Below are 24,397 nucleotides of genomic sequence, written 5' to 3'. Positions count from 1 at the left end.
CAGCAATTGAAAATACCTTTCCTCAGTTGTAGAACTATCAGCACCTTTTAACTTATAGTGCTGATGTCAAAAATTCAACAGATGTTTTCAATCCTGGACAGGTTGCTTCCATCACTGCTGCCATAGCTAAGGTGAGGAATATCAATCTGCCTTGACTTTTTCTGTTTGAATTTAACACTTTAATTGCTGATATACTAATCTTAATTGAATTTAAACTTATCGGTCTTGAATGACACCCTGGATTTTAAAGTACAAAAATGTGGTAAGGCTTAACTAAATATGTTTTTAAAGTTCTAATCCTTGAATTTATATGCAGGCAACCTTTCCTACAGATTTCTGAAGTAGGCTAATCAAAAGGCAAATATGGAAAATAATTGCACTAGCAGATAAAAAAATAACTTCTCCCTATTAGAGAGCACACTGGATTTAAAAGTAGAAAAATGCAGTAAAGCTTAGCTAAATATATATTTTAAGGTTCTAATGTCAGCCTGATATGCATCTGTGAACACAACAAATTCATGAAATTAAAGGTTTATTCATGATAAAGTATGACTAGAGGTGACTGAATAATTAACCTAATTAAAAATTATATATCCTAATCTAGGTAGGAAAAAATAAGGAAATATTTAGAATGCATGTTAGCATGCTTGCTCTTGTAGAGTAAAAATATAATTACCAATTACTATGAACTACAACAAAGATAAAACTGCAAAGTGGGTGAATTTATAGTCTATTGCAGTTCACTACTTGGCAATATGCTAATGTTCTAAAAGCCAAAATAACTAAGGATTTAAAATATAAAATGGATTTTTCTTTTAACATGTTAAAAAAACCTAATGCAACCTTTTTGTGGTTAATTTCAACAGCTTTGTAGCTTTACATCTTTCATCAGCAGGTATTTCCTATAGCTGAATTAAAGGAACAAATCATGTTTTATACAGAAACTTGGGGAATGAAGAAAATGTGGGAGCCAATTCCTGTTACAATATTTTGTTTATTCCCATTTTACTTAATATAGCTCCCTAACATAAATTAGTGGATAACAGGATAATCTGTCACAAGAAAATTATAAATATTTTATGTTTATATAGTAGTTTATAGACTATGGCAATTAGAATTTACATTAGTTTACTTTTAATAAAATGGTTACATGGTTTTGATAATTTCATATGTTATAAACTAATAGTTATATAAGAGTAATATGGGCCTATTTAGGAAAGAGAAATGAAATGAGTAATGTAAACAATATTTAGACTAAATAAATATCTGGAAAAGATTTTAACTTATAACATGGTTCTTTTTATAAAATGTCTGAATACAGCTCTTTTAACACAGAAAAATAAAACAAATTTGTTAACAATGTGATATTTTTAATGTTAGACTATCATTTTAGATCTCTTTTGACTCACTGATTTAAATAAATGGAGAAAGAAAATAATCAGGATTCTGCAGAGATTGCTATTTATAACTGGGCAAAAGCTAACATTGGTTCATGGCAGCTTTCCTAAATTTTATGTTGGATGTTCTTTCTGGATTTTCACCGACTCCAAGGCCTGGATGATACAGAAGATTTCTTTTCCCCAAACACTGCCACCTAGCTAGCTTCCCAATCCCATAACTATTGGTTAAAGGACAAAAAGACATAGCAGATAAAATAAGGCAAATTAGTATGATATTGCCACATCAAATATGACTTTCATAAACAATTATTTTTTCCCTTTTGCCACAGTGAAACAATGGCATCCAGAGACAGAACAGCAAGTACACAAGACACTTTAGTTTAAAGTTGTGTTTACTTGCCAACTAAATTGACTTCAGTCTATTCCGGATTCAATTTTCAGCAGCTAACCCACATCTGCTCTTTGATCACAGTCAAACACTGTGACCACAGAGATTGAAGGGCCAAGGTCAAAAAAGAGCAAGAACATTAGAACAAATGGAAGATAGCTGCTTTGAATTGTGGCAAAAGTTCATCCCGTTACCTCAAATGTATTGAACAAGAATAGATATCAAGCAGAATCCTAATACCTTGAAGAGATGAGAAATCCCTAACTTTATACTAATAGGAAGAAATAGATAAGGAATCCTTCATCAGTATTTATCAAATCTGTGTATGCTAAACATCTCCCCCCTATCCTCATACATCACAGCACTCAGATTTATCAAAATTAGCAGCAGTGGACAGAAACAGTAGAGAAATATTACAGAAACACTGACATTTTTAAAGAGATGGAGCCCTAAAGTAAGGGATAATATGAAAGAGATAAGAAGTACATCCTCTGTTTTAATTTCTGAAGTTTTAAGAAGCCTAAGACTCTAATTGACTCCTCACAACCATCATTCCCGTAGAAAGCAGTCAGATAGGTTCAGGAGCACACTGACTTACAATCAGAATTCCCTAAAGAGAAAGTAGAACATTCAGTGACAGTTGACAGGGGCAGCAATGGGGGAGGGGCACCTGACCATTAGCCTTGGGGTCCAAAGGGCAAGTGGACAGAATATAAACAAATAAATAAATGCGGCTTTCTTGCCTTGATATTTATATTTAAACCTAAGCTATTTATCAAGCCTCTTATCAGTATAAATCAGTGACTAAGAGCCTCCAATTTACTTAGTCCCTAAAGTGGACACATCTTCATTTATTGAAATCATATTTTAAAATATGTTTAACACTGCCTTTTCTTTGTAAGCCTAGGTATTGTGGAATAAAATATCTGGCTAAAAATGTATGAAGCTGCCACATGTTGCAGATTTACTAAGACATTATTTCAATTTGTATTTCCCCTTTCCACTCACAGGACATTTTCATAGGTTCCATACTCCCTGATACTGATTAAACTTTTTCTCCAGTTTTTCCCATTATCACTTAAACTAATTTAATACTGGGAAATGAGAATATTCTGGCTTCACTATGAATTTCCAGATACTTTTGACCAAAAATTAATGATTTTTTTCTGTCTCTTTAATATGAAACAATATTTTTACTACTATACAAGTTCCCACATACAACCTCTCAAATTCTGCTGTTTTTTTTTCCTTCTGTCCATACCAGGCTACCAATCATAATATACAATCCCATGTGCCAAAACATTGTACAATCCAAGCAATTTTCCTCAGTTTGCTAAAGTATAGCAGGTAACCAGCTTCATATACACCTAATGGAAAAAATTCTTTCAGTTCTGTGTTTGTCATTATAGGAAAATCTGTGTACATGTATGAATTAAAAAGATGTGTAGCTACAAAAATACAATAGTGTGCTCTTATATAAGTGTGCAAAAATCATCAAGTACAAATGTTCACAATCTACAAACACTTTCAGCTGGCCTGCTAATATTTACCTGCTTATGATGCTGTTAAATGTTCAGCTCTAGTTGTTGGTTGACACGATATTCATACAAAAATTCAAGCAGAAACATGATGCCAGGGTAATCACAGATATAGGACAACATAAATTAAAATTGATCAAAAGGTCAAATATGAAAATCAATAATTAGTACAAAATATTGTGTATTATTGTATTTATGATAGTGATTTTATTATGTAAGGGAATAAAAATTCCATATGGATTGAAAGCTTTCTATGAAACTTTAAGTTATTAATTGTATATACTTATGCATTCCTGTATATGGTAGTTAAATATATACAAGATACTGCTTCATAGCAGAAAACTGCTATATATTATTAAAGAAATGGTACACTAAAATATTTATTTCAAAATTAAAATTAAAAAAATATTTACCTAGGAGTTTCAAAAGAAACAACTAGAAAGCAGCAATGACAAACCACTTCCATAAAGTAAAACTGCCAAGAAATCTGCATGCATTTAGTAGAAATACTTTAAGTACTTTCTTAATTTTTTTAAACAAAAACATGTACACATGCAGAAAATACCAATCTTTTTCATTCATGGAATGAAATAAAGGTGTAACAAATCAACATCATTCTATGGAAGAAAAATATTTACTACACCTTTTGTTTTAAATGCATCCTTGCCCGTTTCAGCAATCACCATTATTCATATTTAAATCCAACGCAAGACTGAAATATCTGACCATGTTGACAACTAAAATGAATGACTACATTTTCAAAAGGTTGACAATTTCAAGTAACTTATACTGATTTTGTTTACCATTCTACTGTGAAATTTTAAGCATTAATTTAGATCCTTATCTACAGAAGTTAAATGTTAATAGTCTACTGTTATTTTTTAAACACTGAGGAGGAACAATATTAAGAACATTTATGACTCATTTCCACATTTCAGTATTTCAAATAGATATTTATGAACAAAAAATGTTCTCCAAATGATAGCTTCATCTCTGTACATGTTTATTCCAAGTAATATAGAACTCATGTAATCTTGCTGCTCTGAAATACTGAAACATTGGAAAAAATTATACAGGAAAAAAATCAAGGGGAACTCATTAGCAAGCCATTCATTACTTATTGTATAATAAGAACAAGGAAGAACAAATGCTAAACAAAACTCTGTTATATAATGCTTAAAGTAAATGCCCTTTGAGCATTTAATGGGAATGGCAGCTCTAAACAAGTAATGCCTTCTGCCTTTATTATCATTCCACATATTGTATATAAGAAATGACTCAGTGAGAAATCAAAATTGCAAAAACACAAAGACAGCAGTCTGTTTCACTACAAGCAGATGATAACAGGCTATAAACTGTGAGAGAGCAGTGATCATAGGAAAGCTTTGCAAAAACTGAAAAAATATTTTTAAAAACCTGTTTATTTATCTGAAAAGCAAAAGCTGAAAGATGCTAGGGAAAAGGGCCAAACAGTTGACAGGAATTCAGCCTGTTGAATGAAAATAATGTTTCAATTCCAGAAAACCTGAGCTTGATTTGATCTTATTTAGTTGTATCATCTCTACAGAATCACCAGAACCAAAGATTACGTTCTTGGCTTTCACTGATGCACCAATTTCACCCAGAAGAGAATAAAGTTGTATCTGTAATGATGGAAGATCAAAAGAATCTTTGCAAACAAAATGCCTAATATTTGCAGCTAGTAGTACTGTAATTGATTTAGAGATGCCCACAACTGCATGTAGGCATCACCATATACCTATGTTGCAAAGGGGATAATAGGGAAGTATAGACTGCAGACAGCTCCAGGCTGCATCCCAGCTGATGTGCATATCTCCCAAATCCCAACTGTGCATTGTGCAAAGGTGTGCATCTTGCGTGCTGATTGGTTGATCCAACTTCCTGTTCTGTGCTTTGCTGTTTGAACACCCTAGCCAGAACAAACATTTGCAGACATATAAATGAAACAGCTATGCAACTGTCTCTGAATAACAGACACATATGTTCCCTGATTACAGTGAAGGAGAAATTTAATCCAAGCTTAAATTTAACCCAGATCTGATTTTATTTACTTATTTATTTTATTTTATTGCATTTATATACCGCCCTTTCCCTGAGGACTCAGGGCGGTTTACAGGGAGTTAAAAATCAACCATACAAAAGTTAAAAACCAATTTAAAAAAGATTAAACCAACCCTGTACTATTAAAAACCCCAATTAAAATAAATTTCTCCTCAGCCTGGGCCCGAGAGCTCAAAGAGCCAGGTCTTCAGGCCCCGGCGGAATGATCGGAGGTCGGGGGCAGTCCTCAGCTCCACTGGCAGCTGGTTCCAGAGGGCAGGCGCTCCCACTGAGAAGGCCCTATCCCTGGGTGTCACCCGCCGGCAATTTCTTACCGGCGGGACCCTGAGCAGACCCTCCCTGTGGGAGCGCACTGGGCGAAGGGCATTTGATGCCGGCAGCAGGTGTTCCCTCAAATACCCTGGACCCAGGCCATGTAGGGCTTTATAGGTGATAACCAGCACCTTGAATTTCCCCCGGAGGGCAACCGGAAGCCAATGCAGCTCGCGGAGTAGAGGTGTTACATGGGAGTATCGGGAGACCCCCATTACAACTCGCACGGCCGCATTCTGCACCAGCTGAAGCCTCCAAGTGGTCTTCAAGGGCAGCCCCATGTAGAGAGCGTTACAGTAGTCCAAACGGGAGGTCACAAGCGCATGAGTAACTGTGAGTAGGGCGTCTCGGTCCAGATAGGGACGCAACTGGCGCACCAGGCGAACCTGTGCAAAAGCCCCCCTGGTCACGGCTCCTATATGATCTTCAAAATTGAGTCCAGGAGGACGCCCAAGTTGCGAGCCCTATCAACGGGGGGGGGGGGTAACACCTCACCCCCCATCGTTAGAGGTGGAATAACTTGGTTAACCCGAGATGCCGATATGCACAGCCACTCAGTCTTGGCGGGATTGAGACGAAGCCTGTTTCTCCCCATCCAGACCTGAACCGCCTCCAGGCACCGGGACATCACGGAGAGGGCATCACTGGGTTGGTTCGGGGTGGAAAGAAAAAGTTGGGTATCATCAGCGTACTGATGATACCCCACCCCGAAGCCACGAATGATCTCGCCCAGCGGCTTCATATAGATGTTGAACAGGAGAGGCGAGAGAACTGACCCCTGAGGGACTCCACAAATGAGAGGCCTCGGGGCGGATCTCTGCCCTCCCGTCAACACCGACTGCGAGCGGCCCTGGAGGTAGGAGAACCACCGTAAAACGGTGCCTCCCACTCCCAACCCCCTGAGACGCCGCAGCAGGATACCATGGTCGATGCAAAGGACCATATACAGGACCATGCATAGGTAACAACTAGGTTAAAATAATTTCACATGTATTTTAATTAAGACAAGAATATACTAAATATGGACTTCTGGTTTGCCATCGCAGCTGCCACGGACGCTGGAAGGAGAGTTCTGTCTTCTGCGTTCAGTTTCTTTCTGCTGGGGGACCTTGGAAAGGGTTGAAAGGAGGGGATTCCCATTTGATTGCGGGAGGGTGGCAGCCCTCCCACTCGACCCAGGGCAGCTCTCCAAACCGGCGGAGGAAAGACTGGCCATAGTAATATGGCTCGTCACTAGGCTCCACACAGCCAAAGTCAAACTCGCCACCAAGCACTTCTAAATCAATGCAGATGAAACTGGGTGAGATTCAATCTTCTCTTTATCCTAAGTATTTTCTTTTCCTGTAAAAGCTGCCCAAAGTATCTTTCCCCTGTGAGGAGAGAGGGAAGGGAATTTCTATCCCACCCTCTAAGAATAGCGGCAACTGACTACCAGGGGAATTAAAGCACTAAAAGAACAACTTTAACCTAATTGGATTTATATGTTCCTGAAACTTGGGGACCAAAAGTTTTCTTATTTTTATTTGAAACTTTTGTTTTTATCTACAAAAAAGAAATAAAATTGGAAAAAGGATAAAAATTTTGGACTTAAAAAACTTTAAACAGCATTGGTGACATCTTGTGGCAAAGTTTGGCATTACAATGTTATTTCCTAAAAGAGAATTGGCTTGAAGCTCAGACTTTAGATAAGACTCTTTTGACCTTGGTACCACCTGTGAGAAACTCAGCTGTAAAGATAACATTTGGGTGGCATAACTGGCCTACTTGAACTATGAATGTAAACCTTTACTGATTTTCAGAGTTGTAGGTGGAGAATTGCCTTGCTATCTCTTTATTTGAGGAACACTGGTTACTATATGAGATGATGAAATACCTTGGAGTATAAATTCTTGCTTTACAAACGACTTCTACTATAAAGACTATCTATAAACATGTGAAAGAGAGATGCCATACGTAGTTATAAAATTATTTTTAACGTCTGATTTTTAAGTCCTCAACTTAACACATTATTAAAAAAATATGGATGAAGACCAGGAAAAGATCCTATGTTGAAAGCAATTCATAAAATCATTCTTTCAGCTTGTGATAAAATAAGACCTAACATAAAAGAACAAGATGCCAGCTTAAGATACATAAACCCAAGCTTTGACTACAACCAAAGAACTAACAACGCAGAAGATTACAGAAGAAGTGGAACAATCAAATATTAAGACAGAGGACTCAACTGACCAACAAATACAGGAGTTTCCCAGCTCACTTAAATCTCTGGCAACTAAGGGTTGGATGGGTTCTGGTTTTCTTGGCTTCTGATAAATGCAAGAGCTTTCCTTTCTAGATTGCCACTGTTTCAAGAACGTGGTTTTAATTGTGATAAATAAAGACCTTGGAAATAAGTGGGAGAAAGTACCCCTCCTCATCTTTTAATTGGGCTGTAGTATTTGGCTCTGTATAGTACTTTATTTATGTTTTTATCTTTGTAGTTTTTATTTTTTGCAATTGTAAGCTACCCAGTTAATCTGAGGTTAACACACACACACACACATGTATGTATACATAAACAAACAACTCCTTAAACTTGGAAATAACACCAAGTCTGCAGATACCAGGATGCCCACTGCTTCTCTAGATGCAAATCTGGATTTTTAACATTATTTTTTAAAAAATTATTAATTCTCAGAAGAATTTGGTAATTTTCATCCTGGGGCTCATCTTCTCATACCTCCAAGTGCAACATGAAGATGGTCTTCTAATTGTTACTATAAAATATATCCTTATCATGATGCTGTCAACATCTCATCCCCAGTTCACCAAGGAGATACCTTAAATGATGTTTTAGCTGTTCCAGTTTAAAAGAAAGAGTGTTCCCTTTTCTCCCAACACAAATTGTGCTGTGGTCATGATGTATGACACTTCTAGAGGTTGAGATTTGTCCAGCTTCCACTGGCCACTTTAAGTTGCTGAAGGCATGCCTTCCAGCCTCCAATCACCTAGAACTTTATAAACAGTTTGTGGTTGGTTGCCAAGAAATTAAGACAGCTGGCTTCCACAGAGGAGTCTGCTCACATGATGCCTTGTGGGGTGTTATTTAGGATCTTTATTAACACAGATATATCATTCTTTTGAAACAATGTTTAAGAAAAAGTACTTAAGAAATAGGATCAGCATTTTCTTGACAGAGCACTAGTCCTGTGCATGTATATAACTTACTAATGACAGCACTCTCTCCCCTTGATAAAATTCTCCAAGAAGCTTATTGCTTACAAGAAGCTTCATCCCACATTCCTTTAATACAGACATGTCAAACACAAGGCCCGGGGGCCAGATCCGGCCCGCGAAGTGGTTTCACGTGGCCCGCGAAGCCATCCTGGAAACAGTGAGGGAACGGCCCCCACTGCCTTGGCCCTGGCCCAGAGACCCTCCTCCTGCCAGAGACCCTCAGATCTGTCCCACTCCTGCTCAGCCCCCCATAGGCACCCTTGATGCAAACAATGTAGAGCTGGCCATGCCCACCCAGTAGGCCATACAAAGTCTAGCCACGCCCACCCAGTAGGCCCCGCCCACCCTGGCCATACCCACCTGGCCCCCTAAGGGCAACCGCAATGCTGATGTGGCCCTCAATAAAATTGAGTTTGACACCCCTGCTTTAATAGGTCAAACAGCCAGACCCATAGGCAAGAAGAAGGGGCACAAAATGAGCAGGAGAGCTCTTCTGGTGCATTGAGAGTGCTATCTTGCTTCATATGAATCAGCTCTTCCTTTTCACAACCTGTCTTTTTGGGAGCAGGCTATTTCTGCCTTGTTATTTATGTACATGGCTGCCTACCTTAAGCATATAACTCTGTGGGGGGCTCACAATACAAAATAATAAAACCCACATGAACAGAAGTACTAATGAACACAATAAATACTACGTAAAATTACCTAAACCAAGGCACTTCATACCTAGTCTTCAGTCATAAATTCTCTACTATCAGCCACCACTAATAACCTGGATTTAATCCTTTGGGGAAAGCCAGATTTTTACAGCCTTTTAAAGGACCAGGAGGGTCAGGTCAATCAGATCTACTGCAGAGTCAGTTTGAGTGCAATAGTCTCATGAACCCAAATAGACCCAACTGGTCACACGAATGCAGGAAGGGCACAGGGTGAAGTGGGCAGGAGTTTCCCAGCTCACTTAAATCTCTGGCAACTAAGGGTTGGATGGGTTCTGGTTTTCTTGGCTTCTGATAAATGCAAGAGTTTTCCTTTCTAGATTGCCACTGTTTCAAGAACGTGGTTTTAATTGTGATAAATAAAGACCTTGGAAATAAATGGGAGAAGGTTACATTAAGCTAGGCACAAGCTCTTGTAAATGGGAAACTTTGCAAACATACTATGTTGGTTTCAAACCTGCTAGAATCCAGGAAACCAGGGTAGAGTTTGGTCGTGAGGAAGGAAAAGAGAATCATAGTATCTAGCTCTCTTCATCCCATCAATCCACAATACAGCAACTCCCCCTTTCAGCTTGTCTTTTATTGTTTTCATTTTGTCATCTCAGCAATCACCCTTCCAGAAATATTTCTTTCCCTCTTAATTTAAAATTTTTTGTCTACTTAAAGAAAGTGATAGTAACTTACAGAACAATTTGCTTTCTTTTCATCTCACCTCTTTATTTTTTCTTTTCCCGTTTGTTTTTATTTTGCTAGTTAGTATTTCCAAAGGAAGTCTTTCTTAAACTATGTATATCCCTTAAGACATAATCATACACATGAATTCATTTGTTTCAAATTCTTCATTTTTGAGCTATAGAATATTTCAATTTGTCAGAGATCACTATATTAGCATATGAAGAAACATAAAACAAGTATGTCCAGTAAGTACAATAAGAATTAAATTCCTTCATGTTGTGTTCAAAGGGATTTGTTACCAAGACAAGCTGCCAGCCAACTCCTGGGCACTGAACAGCTTTTCCAGCTGGAGTATTGCTGGACCCACCATTAAAATGATTTTGTCAGTTGGTTGCATCAAAAGGGGACTCTCTGAGTAACTATGCAATTCTGTAGATGTGAAAAAAATTGTGGGGGAGAAAAGAAACTTCAAGTGGGATTCAGATAGTACTTCTGGAAACTGTATGGTGTTTTAAAAGTGCCTTCTCTGATATTTTATCATTCCTATACCAAATATTTTCATTAATTATTTCAAATAACCACTAAAGGTTTTTTTTTTAATCCTAGAGTTTGCAAGATAGTCTCCCCCCAATGAATGAACTGTTTCAGATGAACTTTGAAGAGACTTTCCTTTCCGTTTCCCCTCCTCATCCTCCAGAATTGCATTAAATATGTGTTTACTCCTTTTGAACATATCTATGTATGTATCTATATATACATTTGCAAAACCAGACCAAGTTTTGACAGGTGGCTAAATTTGCCAGTCTAACTATCTGTCAAAAGCTAACTTCCACCACAGTTCTAGCCTCAGCCTCTTCCCATCTTAAGCAAGCGGCTGGTGGGTTGTCGACATTTGGTAGGAGGGAAAACAAAACTCTAATCACTTTCCATAATTTATCCCCATTAAATCTGTAAAGACTTTGACATTTGCCAGTCCTGTTACTGTAGCAGGTTAGATCTTGGTCATCAGAGTAACCCGACTGACATCAGCACATATTTCTGCCTAATCAAGGGCTAGAGAAATGTTCACATAGCTATCCAGCTATGCTCTAGATCTTGAGATTCCATAAGATTTCTATATGAAATCCTAGAACGATTTCAATGAAATCATACAAAATAATGCAAACTTGTGAGACTGAGGCAATTAGCACTTCAGCCAGTTAACAGAATTGTATGATGACAACTGAGTTCCTAAAAATTGGCCTGCCTATTTGAAATAAACAAATTCAAACTCCGGGGAGTTCAGGGAGTTATTATCCAAAGATAAGTAAGAACAAACCAGACCCTCAGGTGCACAGGAAAGTGAAGAAGTGATTATTATGACTACAGGTTTCTTTGGGAAAACTTTTATGTGCACCTAAACAGAAATACTCTAGTTTTTAACCTGAGGGTTTGTTTACATCATCACTTATTTGCTGAGCTTATAGACCACTTCAATTGCTGATAGCTCTGTATGGCATTCATCCTTAGCATCCATAAATCAAATTTAAAAATAGCATATCAAAACACAGATCAACATCAACAACCACCAGAAGTATCATTTATTACACCAAAGGAAAATCTAGTATCAGAAAAACATTTCGATAAATCAGTCCAGAAGGCCTGCTGATATCAATCAATCAGTCAATGAACCAATCAATTACATTTCTTTAGCCATCCATCTCACATACATCATTCTAGGCCAGGGGTCGGCAACCCGAAAAAGGAAAAGAGCCACTGGGAACCGGTTCCATCACACATAAAAAAAGTGGAAGCCGCATGTGTGCGTCCATGCACGTGCATGCGCAAAAAACATTTTGCGCATGCGCAAAACGGGTTTTTGTTGCGCATGCGTGGACGTGCGAGGTTGCCTTTTTTTTATCTGTGATGGAACCGGTTCCCAGTTGCGCGACGGCCTGTCTGTCCGCAGCAGCTTTCGCAAGAAGCGGGGCCGCTACCCATTCCGAGAGGTGCGCGCGCACCTCTCCGAACGACCGTAGGTGCGCGCGCACCTCCCCAAACGTTGGCAGGTCTCCATACCTCCGCACAAACGGGCAGCGGCCCCGCTTCTTGGGAAAGCTGCCGCGGCCCGTCTGCAAAGCTGCCGAAAGCGGCAGCTTTATAAACGGGCCGCGGCAGCTTTCACAAGAAGCGGGGCCGCTACCCATTCCGAGAGGTGCACGCGCACCTCTCCGAACGACCGTAGGTGCGCGCACACCTCCCCAAACGTCGGCAGGTCTCCGTACCTCCGCGCGAACGGGCAGCAGCCCCGCTTCTTGGGAAAGCTGCTGCGGCCCGCCTGCAAAGATGGGCCGCGGCAGCTTTCCCAAGAAGCGGGGCCGCTGCCCGTTCGCGTGGAGGTACGGAGACCTGCCGACGTTTGGGGAGGTTTGGGGAGGTGCGCGCACACCTCCCCAAACGTCGGCAGGTCTCCGGACGGCGGCGGCTTGGGAGAGGTGCGCGCGCTCTCCAAACCGCCGCCATCCCGTTTGCACAGCTGCCATGTTCGTCAATGTTTGACGAACGCGGCAGGTCTCCAGACGGGATGGCGGCGGTTTGGCGAGTGTGCGTGCACTCTCCAAACCACCGCCATCCCGTTTGCACAGCTGCCGTGTTTGTCAATGTTTGACGAACGCGGCAGGTCTCCGGACAGGACAGTGGCGGCTTGGAGAGGTGCGCGCGCACCTCTGCCCTTCGGAAAGGTGTGCGCGCACCTCTCGGAACGGGAGGTGCCACTCTCCATTTGGAGAGCTGCGCGCACACCACTGCCCGTTCGAAGAGGTGCGCGCGCACCGGGCGGCTGGGAGCCGCAGGAGACAGCTCAAAGAGCCGCATGCGGCTCCGGAGCCGCAGTTTGCCGACCCGTGTTCTAGGCATAGGACAATTTAAAAAGGCAGGTTTTAAAAAACCAAAGGTAAGGCCATTTGGATTTCTGGGGAAACACTTGCCACAGAAGTGGGGCAACAGCGAAGATGATTTGCTTTTATGAGCCATTTACACTACTATCTCCCTTTACCAGATATTGGGTGAACAGAAAGTATTAAGACTAGGTAATCCTGTAGACCAGACATGTCAAACTCGCAACGTCATGTGAAGTCATGCAATGTATCAGAGCTTTTTTGCCATTGCCGGCAATGGGGTGGGCGTGGTTTCCCAATGATGCATCCGGCCCACGGGCTGGCAGTTTGACACCCCTGCTGTAGACTCTTGTCCTAAAACATCAAGGCAATGCAATCTTTAAATATATCCAGAAGTAAATTATTGTTGTTATGGTTAATCTTCAATTTGATTCATTGTCTGGGACTGGTAAAAACTTAACAGTTCAAGTCCTAACCAAGGACCTAAGAGTTATTAAAGTAGCAGTGTAGGAAGTTCCAAGTAGGCTGGATTTTTGCAAAGTCAGGATACTCAGGTCTAATAAGTTCAAAATTTTAATGTATCTAGGCAATCCTTTGGGTATTGCTCCAAGGGCTCCAATTACTATTGATACAACCATTGATTTCTTCCTCCACAATCACTCAACTTCAATTTGCAAATCACGATATTTTGTTATTTTTTCTAGCTGTTTCTTCTCAATTCGTGCATCACCTGGTATTGCAATATCAATGAACCAGACTTTTTTCTTTTCGACAATAGTGAGGTCACACAGGTTGTGGGCCAGATGTCTCTCTGTTTGGATCCAAAAGTCCACAGGATCTTGACTTGCTCATTTTCAAGAACTTTTGTCAATTTGGTGTTCCCAGTAATTGCTGTTGTTATTGTTGTTATTATTATTATGGTTTGCCACACAGTTAGCCAGAAGTTTAGACTGAATTTAGTATTTTTATCTACCCATCGAGTACAGTCCAAGTACCTGGGATAAGCAGGGTCAATAAATAAATGAAGAAGTATAATGTTTTTAACTTGTTTAATTAAATTCTCTTTATCTAGTTTTAGGACTTCTATGGAGCACAAGTCACATTTTCATATTTATTCAGAAATATTTAAAGTTCAAAAGGGTTCATAAACTTTGGGACATGTCCAGGTAAGAGTTGACCAAGGAATGTGACTGAGGAGAGCCTTTTATTCCAGAAAATGTCATAAATGGTGTACAAGATGGCCCTCCTCATTAGAGTTACTATCTGTTCATTAAAACTGGAATAAGGACTATCAACTTAATAGCTACTTCTCTACAAGTAAGTAAAACTCTTTTCAGAGAAAATCAAAATATCTTTTGAAACAGAAGTTATTCTATCTTGCTGGGATTGATCTTAATTTATTAAGCAAAAGTTACTAAGCAAAAGCATTCTTAAAACAGAAGCTACTGAGAAGAAGCTTCTTGCTGGGATTGAGCTTAAATTCTTCCCCAGCCAGATTCTACTACTCATGCCAACAACTATTTGGACCAGGTTCAGGATGTAAAGTTGAGTATCATTTGTGTTACTGAATGTTGTTGAGGATGTTAGACAGTAGTAAGAAAGTGCACTGGGCCTTGCAGTAGAACACGAATCAAAACTCAAGTTCAACCTCTCCTATCTATCACCGCCAACTGGAATCACCCCTTTAGAGACAGGGTGTGAGAGACTGGTCAAGCTGAGAAAGTATTGGAAAGACATAAATAATTAAAAAATAGGAAGAAAGACCAAGCTTATCAAACCAGTTTATCAAACCATCAAACCAGTCTATGTGACAAGAAATCCAAAAGTATTTTTAAATCAGCTCAATATAAATGAGGGGTCAGAAATCCCTCTTGAAGTTTCCAAGATTCAGTATTTACCCAACACTAGAAGTGTGTGTAGTTCTTGCTTCCTTGATATTGCACAGCTGTGTTGGGCTTGACAAAGGACAATTACAAAACTCCCCCTCCCCTCTCTCAACCTTCAGAAATAATCCAAATATACCAAGATCAATGGTACTGAAGGTTGCTGAGAAATGAAGAAATACCAAGAGAGTCACACTCCCTTTATTTCATCTCAACAGAAGTAATCCACTAATGTAATTTCGGTGCCAAATGAAATGTGCACAGACAATATGTTCCTTCAGAACTCTTTCAACTCTACCACTTACTTAATACTCTTTCCAAGAAAAGAGAAGGTGGAAACTGGTTGAATGAGTCTCTCAATGATGAATTTCTACCGCTCTGACCCAACCACCAGTTACCTTGCTGAAGGCTTTCACTAATGAGAAAATGCAGCAATTCAGACTCCAGGGATAGAATAATACAGAATTCCTACTGATGAAACATTTAAGAGAAAATAAACAACTCAGTTATAGGAAAGGGAAGGCATGAAAAAGAAGCTCAAAATAGCTTCACCTTGACTGTTTGCCTAAAATGGGGTAGATGGATACTCTGACAGCCTTTCCAGATTCTATTATTCCACACAACAGTAAAAAAAAATCTGAAAACCTTGTTTTATTTTCTGACTTGGCCTACCTCAAATTGTTATCTGAAAATACAGAGCCATTGTTGAAGATGCTACTTCTTCAAAGCTTAGCACTTCAAACCCATCTCTGGCAATCTGGCAAGACATGAACTCAGTCACCTCTTTAACTTGTCCAGCTATTGTTCAATGCCAAGTGGATCACAATAATTTCATTCACAAATGATTTTCTGGTCCATTTTCCCCGCAATCCTCATATTCAATCATAATGCTCTTGGTGATTTCTTTATTTTTCAGAGCATCTCAGTAATTCACTCCAAAAACTGGCAAATTGAGAAAGACCATTCAGGCATAATCCTGTCAAGGCAACTGTCACCTCCCTATTTCAGCAGGCAACTAAAGCCTCACCAGAATTGCCCATATTCCCTCTTGGAGCCAAGTGCTTCAGATGTCTAGGCAGACTGTGCAACTAAGCACCTGCCAGGCAGAAGTTGGGGGAACCAGTCAACTGAGTAGCAAGTAGGTACTTATACAACTACAACAGTTATATGGTAACACTCCCTATTATTATTATTTATTATTATTATTTATTAAAGTTATATACCGCCCTTCTCCCGTAGGACTCAGGGCGGTTCACAAGGTTTTTTAAAAAAACAACAACAATACAACGATTACAAAAATTAAAAACAATTAAAATGATTACATTAACCTTGAATAAATAAAAATCCCAATTAGAATCCAATTAAAACCCCAATTAATACTCTCAGTCCAGGCCAGAAAGCTCAAAGAGCCATGTCTTCAGGTCCCGGCAGAATGAGCGAAGGTCAGGGGCAGTCCTAAGCTCTACAGGCAGCTGGTTCCAAAGGGCAGGCGCACCCACAGAGAAGGCCCTCCCCCTGGGTATTGTCCGCCAGCAATCTTTTACCGGTGGTACCCTGAGAAGACCCTCCCTGTGGGAGCGCACAGGACGAAGGGAGCTTGATGCCTTGTAATTCAGAAATAAGGTTTATTTCTGAATTGCTCTCGCAGAACTCACAAGAATAAAATACAGCACAAGGTCTCAAATGTTTGACATTTACTGAAGAACACTAAAAAGGTAGGCAATTTTCCAAAATTATTGTTGAAGTCATTCCCAAAATCTCCAGTTACTACTCAAGAAGTTTCCTTATCAAAATCTCTTCTGTAATTTGACTTACAATGCTCTGCCCTTGATTTATAGATACGGTATTTGCAAAATAACAAGGAATTAAAAAGTCTGCAAATGAGCATCATTCTAAACCCATACAAGACAGCATTAAAAGCTAAAAATTGAAATAGTATTCAAAACAGGCAATGAGCACACCCTCCTCCCCTTATCCTGTACCTGCATTTTAATTTTAAAGCGCTAGCAATTTCATGCTTTGGTCAGAGAAGATGAATGTATACTGCCCCTGAAGATTATTTTTTTTAATCAATTATGCTAGTGTCTATTTATTTGTCAAGATGTCACCTTTCCTTAAAGAGCTTAAGGTTAACAATCTAATAATTATATTAGATCAAAATAAAGGATGTTCTACTACGATTAAGTCACCAGTTATTTGCCCCTTATTTTTCTAGAACACAGTTAAAGATGGAACCACATGACATTCTGACTCAGCTCAGAACCAATAGCAAATTGACTCTGTCAACTATCAGCTATCTTTTCTAGTGCACAAATGCAATGTTGGAGGCTAGATGTGCCTCAGATGATATGCAGTCAACTTTCCAAATTAAGAGCAATGCAGAGCCTAATTGCTATATCAGAAATATCTCCTGATGAACCATTTCGGAATTTAAGAATGTGATGTACTTTGTAATCTAGTTTCTCCCTGCTTCTCTGGGCCAGATTAGACCAATATGTCCACACTTCTGATTTTTATAGCTTTTGAGTAGCTTTTAACATATTCCCCTTTAATTTCCCCATTGTTCTTTTCTTCTTTTTGAACATTTATAATATACATTTATAATTAGTTCAGTATTAGGTTGTAAGACAACAGCATGTCATGATTCCTAATTGAAAATAAATCCATAAATAAGAATTCCAATCTGGCACTTAAAGGAGCAAGTTGGAGGAGAATTTCAGTCAGGATGCCTACTTAAAATCGCTAGAGGAACCAGTAGCTAGCTTTTCAAACAAATGTCAACTTTAAAGCATAGGAAGCTGCTTTATTCCAAAGCACAGAATTGCTCTACCTTAATATTGTCTACACTGACAGCAGCTTTCTAGGGCTTAAGAAAAAAATAATTTCAGTTTTATCTAGAAATGGGGATTGAAATTTGAACACTAAATATTCCACACACATAATCAGGGAGCTATTTTCTCTAACAAAACTCAGAATGGAGTACTGAGTTTACCGTCTCTAATATATTTTAAGAAAATCAGCTTTTGCAGATATACCCAAGGTATTTATGGTTTAGAAATGGCAGCAATAGCTTCTTCCAAGTTAACAGCAAATAAATATGCACAACATCTACTGCAAGCAGGGATTTGCTGAAGACTTACACCTGACCCAGCAGTATATAAGCAAGCAGGACACTCTTGAACATTATATAGTAATGTGTAGGTGTATCAAACTACAGCCTAACGAGACATTTTACACTAATGTCAGCTTTCTGGACCATCCATGAAAACAGCTCCATAAATAGCAACTGGACTTGATGCTGTCAATGCATGAAGCTATACAGGTAGACCTCACTTACCCAGCTATTTGTGCAGTGTCTGTTCAAAATTACAAGGAAGCTAAAAAAAATAACTGTGACCAATCCTTGCATTTATGATTATTGCAGTGCCCCTCAGTGACATGACACTTGCATGTTTCGCAACATGCTTACATCAAGCAGAGTTCATAGAAAAATATAAATATAATCCTAAATCATGGTTGTGTGATTTTTCAGTCGGTGATAGCAGAATTTCCCTTAATGACCAAAAGAAAAGTAAGATCGTAAACCCATCAGTCATGTGATTTTCCGCTTAATGACTAGAGCGCTTAGTGACCAAATAGCCAATCCCAACTGTGATTGCTAAGTGAGGACTACCTGTACTAAGAACATTTCTTCAGATTAGTTGTTTAAGCTTGACTCTAAATCAGGGGTGTCAAACTCGCAATGTCATGTGACGTGTTGTGATATATCGCAACTTTTTTTTCCATTGCTGGCAATGGGGTGGGCACAGTTTCACCATGATGCATCTGGCCCGTGGGCCAGCCGTTTGACACCCCTGCTCTAAATCCTTTAAATACAAATAAAAATGCTCAACTGTTTTCAAGATGAGCGATACAATTCTCAATTTTGTGCTTTTCTTCACTTGTTAATCTTTCTGGGGAAATATATTTCTCTCTACTTTTAAAGCTCTACCTTTTTTCTAGACATTTCTATGGTCCACAAACAAAAGGTTGGTGGTTCTTTTCCTGTTCCTTTCTTTCTTTACAACTTTAACCTTTTTTCATGTGACATATTTCCTCTTTTCCCTCCTCGTTTCTCTTCATTCCTTCAAAAGATTGAAGTGAAAAAGACTGTTGCTGTGTTCCACTTAGGTAAAGATGATTGAGAAGAAGCTGCTATGGGGTGTGCAAAGAGTTTCTTGATAAGTATATTCTAGCATTTGTTAACAGCAAGGAAATATTTGCAACAGTACTGAAAAGGACTACATAACTCATAATCCCAAGTCAGACTGCTAATAATATCTGGGATATTATTCTGTACTCCAACATATCAGGAAGGTCTCAGATTGGGAAGAAATGTTCTGTGTCAATGCATATTCACCAGCAAGGTACTCGTGGAAATATATAAAACGCCATGGCAATATTTCAATTCTTTGCAGAATTCATGTCTTGCTCTGGGAAGAAATGTGAATTCTTTGTCCACGTAAAGTATTACAACAAAGTGCAAAGCACTCTCACCAAAAGAAAGGATATTAGCACTTTACAGAAGTTAAGCATGAAAAAGCGCTTTACACTGATTCATGTCAATATACTTGTGAGATAAGTTTGTTTTACCTCCTATGCTACAGATATGCTGAGACTAACACATTGGTACCCTATGTTTTAACTAAACAAGAAATAAAGCAAAGCAAAAAATAAAAAATCACCTCCCTACTCAGACAAACTTCCTCATGGTATCCACTTTCACATCCAGATTATAGATTAATATCCCATCAATCATTTTGATTTTATAATCATCATTTAAGGAAAGATGACTGATAACCTTCTCAATTTAGATAATACAGAAACAGTACAATTTTATCTCCATTTCCCATGATCAAGATGTAAGATGCAGTTTATATGAAAATGATTCTCAATCCTATCAATAGGTATCAACATTCACTACTACATTATTATTAGCCCAAATTATAGGTGCAACTTCCATCCAGTTAAAACTCACTTGTAAAACTTCCTGAGTGTTTCTGTGTACAAAATTCATTGAAAACAGGAATAAAAAGCTCCTCTAAATATTTGATTTTTTTTTTAACAAATGCTACTAAAAGCATATCAATCTAACACTCTCACTTCGGTATCATATATCCAGATGTTCTTTATACTTCCATGACATACTAAGAGTTTCATGGTAACATTTTCAAAGATATTGTCATGGAATTGTCAGATAAATGTTAGGAAAAGTCCAATGTTCACATAACTATTTCAATCTAAGTTGCAGGCTTTCAACTGCCATTAATGCAATAGGCTTAAATACCTGACAATATCAAAACATATCCATATTTCCAGTATGGGATAGAGAACTAGAAGAAATATGAAATCTTAGGAATAAAAAATATCTATAGACTTTCTGATTTAATGGTGAATATCTGTAGCTCGGGTGTAGGATGAGGATAAAGGCTCATTCTCTGAACTTGAGGGTTGGTTCCCAAACATTTCATTACCATGCTAGGTAACATCTTCAGCAGTGTTTGGGAGTGTCAAGTGAGGGTCTTGTGATGGCCCAGGTTTGAGTCATCAGAGGCTTGTGATGAGGTACCGTATTTCACACCTTGGAGGGTGTGAATTAGGGTCAGGAGTGAGTCATCAGTGGGAGGCTGGTAATGGGTTTTGTGATGGGGAGATTATGTCAGGTCAGGGTCATTGGAAGATGAACTCCTGGTGGGTAAGTCATTATATAAGTAGAACACTGACACAGACATCCACTAAATAACACTGAAGATGTTACCTAGCCTGGTAATGAAACATTCAGAAACCAACCCTCAAGCTTGAGAACGAACCTTCACCCTCTTTCTGATTTAATCTCTGGACCCCACCAGAAGGCAATAAGAAGTTGAAGAACACTGGAGGAAAAAAATAAAACTTATTTGATATTAATATCTCTGTAGGCAAGATTACAGTAGCAGACAGTAATCAGGCAATGGTGAGGAGAGAGCCAAGACCTGTAGAGTCAATTACAACTTTAATCCACACATTGTACGTAACAATAAAAAAACAGTTCATAGCTTTAAAGGAAAGTTATTCCTGTGGAAGTCTTTTTTGACATCTAAAACAAATTTCACTCACAGAATTCTGTTTGATTTGTGTTTCACTTAATCCAGGTTTTGCTTTCAGCAGCAAGCTTAGTTGGAAAAAAAACCCTGCCAAGTATAACATTTAACAGTATGTTTTATATACAAGTTTCCATTTTATTCCATGAAAATGCTATACAGAAGGATAATACAAATTATACAGAAGGAGATGGGATAGACTAGAATACAAGAAGGATAGAGGTTGTAAGAGGTTAAATTAGTTTCTTCTTTTTCTAAGTTCTTTTACTACGTGTTTCATTCTGACAGAGTTAAGCACCTATTCCAGGTTCTTTTGGTTAAACAATTTTATTTAATTATTCAATCTGTATAGCTGTGACACTGGGTAGCTCACATACTTTAAAACAGGGGTCTTCAAACTTGGCCCTTTTATGACTTGTAGACTTCAACTCCCAGAATTCCCTAACCAGCATGTCTGGCTGAGGAATTCTGGGAGTTGAAGTCCACAAGTCATAAAACGGCCAAGTTTGAAGACCCCTACTTTAAAACAATCAAATAACACAACACAATACAGGAGAACAATAAAAACAGAATAAGCTCCCTCCCTGAGGGAGTGGAGCAGTTCAAAAATGTGAAGAAAAAATAAAAACTTTTAAAACCAAATAAACACCAAAATTAAAAATTGAAAACATAAACATGCCACCTGTTGGAAGCACACCTTTGGTCATAACACATGCCCTCTGTGAGGCTGCCAAACTACTGGAGAGTAATGGACAGAAGAAATAACTTTGAGAAACAGAAAAAAGAGCGGCAACCAAGTCAACAGTGAGATAAAAGAAGAGTCTAGCCCAGATCTGTAACCTGAATGTCTTGGACAAGACCCTCCCTATTCTCATAAAGATGAAGGAAGGATTCCTACCTCTCATCAAGGGACAGAGGAAATGCAGTCATACTTGTAGGATTCTGTTACTTTAATCTTAAAATAAAAGTATTATTAGCTCACATGATTTTGGTTTCCCAATATGCTCTACTCTTGGAAGTCAAACATAGTGTTTCAGAGGGCCTTGAGGACCTTGTTCTTTATCTAAACCTTTGGCTAGGTGGTGAGTAGAATTATACATTTCCTACTATTATCTTTTTGCTCCTGTGTTATATTGCTTCATGACCTTTTTTCTGTTTTTGCTTTGTAAAGCACCTAGAGCTGCTTAGAGTCTGAGCAATGTGGAAATTCAACAACTATTATTAATAATAATTGTAGACTGAAAGACAATGGATTCATTTGATCTGAAACTGAGAAAGAGTCAGTAATGATTACCAAATTTAAAAATCTATAACCATGTACATCTTATAAATAATTACCTATTTACAAAAAAATATATGAATACCAGGGTTGTAGAACAGCAAATCAACCTTTTCTTCAAATTGTTACCCAGAAATGTGGCTAACTGTTTTTTTTTTATTGAAAAGTTTTAAAATACATTTTTGAATAATCTGTAATAATACCCAATAAAAACAATTGCAGAGAAAACTTTATCCTTTTCTTAAATATCTTTTGCATATTCCACCAAATTTTAATCCAAAAAGCTTTAACCTTTTTACAAGTCCACCATATATGAAAATACGTTGCATCCTCAAACCACACCTCCAACATTTAGGCTGGCAGTTCGGATACATACTTGCTAATTTTTTAGGGTCTAAGTGAAATGTGGCTAACTGTTGAGTAAATGTGACATCTTTCTTTTTAGCTGGAATCTGGGTTCCTTGTTTTAAGTTAATGACATGGTCCAATCAGGAGGAAAGATAACTGCTTCCTTCTTTCAAAAGTCCAAGAAAAAAAGACAGAATGTGTAGGAAATATTGTTGGTCAGCCCATTATAAACAATTCACACTGTCAGCAAAAAAGATGACTTTGATGGAGATAAGAGATCTGTTATCAAAGTGAGAAGATGTTTTAAGCCCAAAGCATGCAGTCTCAGACAAACACCTTCCTAATTGACATGAATAATAAGAGGGGAAACATGTAAAGTTAGATAAAATCAGGTAAAGTTAAAAAAAATCAGTATTGCCAGATTCTGTACTATAGCCAATCATAATAAAATAAGCTTTAGTGTTCATGTAGAGTTGAATTTTTGACTTGGCTTACATAAAAGGGCTAAAAAAACCTCAGGAATTGATATCAAGTCCTCTCAGATGTTTCTTGTAATCTTCTGGAAAAATAAAACAATATTGTGCATCAACTTGCGGGATCTCTCTCATATAATGTAAGCTTTCCCCCAATTGCTTTGCTAACCTTATCATGGCCATGTTCAGGTACATTTTTCTGTATCCGCTGTCCCATCTTATACCAAACAAAATCAATTAATGGTTTTTTTTTTAATTTCTTCCCCATTTCCACAGCCATATCTACATTCCTTCATATTATCCCTGCATCAAGCCTTGATGTGTTAATGGATAATTTCACTTGCTGATGTTTCTAAAAATATGTGTATTACATCTGTCAGGCATTTAATGATTTCCTGTAATTAAGATAAGTTAAACATAATAAAATATCAATAACAATGCATTAAGGTATATGGACTTGTTTGTGTGTGTGTGTAGGGGAGCAAATCTAAAAGAAAACAATTTCATAACAAAAGCAAAACTTGCAAAGAAAAAATTCAAAAAAATTCAGAGAGAATGATAAAGAAAGTTCTAGAGGCTACAATATGCCTCTTATAGAATTTGCATTGTTTTTGCATGATCAATCTTGAGAGAGCAAGAAACCCACTCACTATACTTCTTTTGACAACAGATGGTTTGACCAAAAATTATGCCATCTGGATAGGAAAGGCTGTGTTCAATTTGAAACATTTTCAACGTAATAGTCCAAAAACTTTAAAGGTATTCATAATTCATTTGTATGTTTAGCCTTGTATCTATAGCAGTGTTTACAGCATTTTGCTGTATCAAGACAATTTTAAACACTGCCTTTCTATACAGTGGTGGAAAGACTGTTGAAAATAATCAACAGTGGATACATCAAAACTGAAAATGATACTCAGATAAGAGCCTTGGTGGAGCAGCGGGCTGATGCCTCCTTAAGTAACACCAGCTGCCTGCAATTAGTGCAGGTTCGCATCCCACCAGGCTCAAGGTTGACTCAGCCTTCCATCCTTCTGAGGTAGGTAAAATGAGGACCCAGATTGTTGGGGGCAATTAAGCTGACTTTGTAAT

The 24,397-nt window shown here is 38.3% G+C and overlaps 1 protein-coding gene across 2 annotated transcripts in view; it reads right to left on the bottom strand.

The window, feature by feature from the left end:
* Positions 1-24,397, bottom strand: part of SFMBT1 (Scm like with four mbt domains 1) — a 117,700-nt gene that overhangs the window by 61,685 nt on the left and 31,618 nt on the right. The window contains exon 1 of one of the 2 annotated variants that reach the window (XM_083355704.1): positions 3,339-3,548. The exons of the other annotated variant lie outside the window; for it this stretch is intronic. The gene's annotated coding sequence lies outside the window, so the exon portion shown is untranslated. Of the gene's footprint in view, positions 1-3,338; positions 3,549-24,397 lie in introns of those variants that run through there. 2 annotated transcript variants of the gene reach the window in all.

The sequence above is a fragment of the Vipera ursinii genome (genome assembly GCF_947247035.1).
Source record: "Vipera ursinii genome assembly, chromosome: 2".
In the NCBI taxonomy this organism is placed as follows: Eukaryota; Metazoa; Chordata; class Lepidosauria; order Squamata; family Viperidae; genus Vipera; species Vipera ursinii.
Note: the sequence above shows the minus strand (reverse complement) of the source record. Positions and strands in the feature narration are given on the sequence as shown.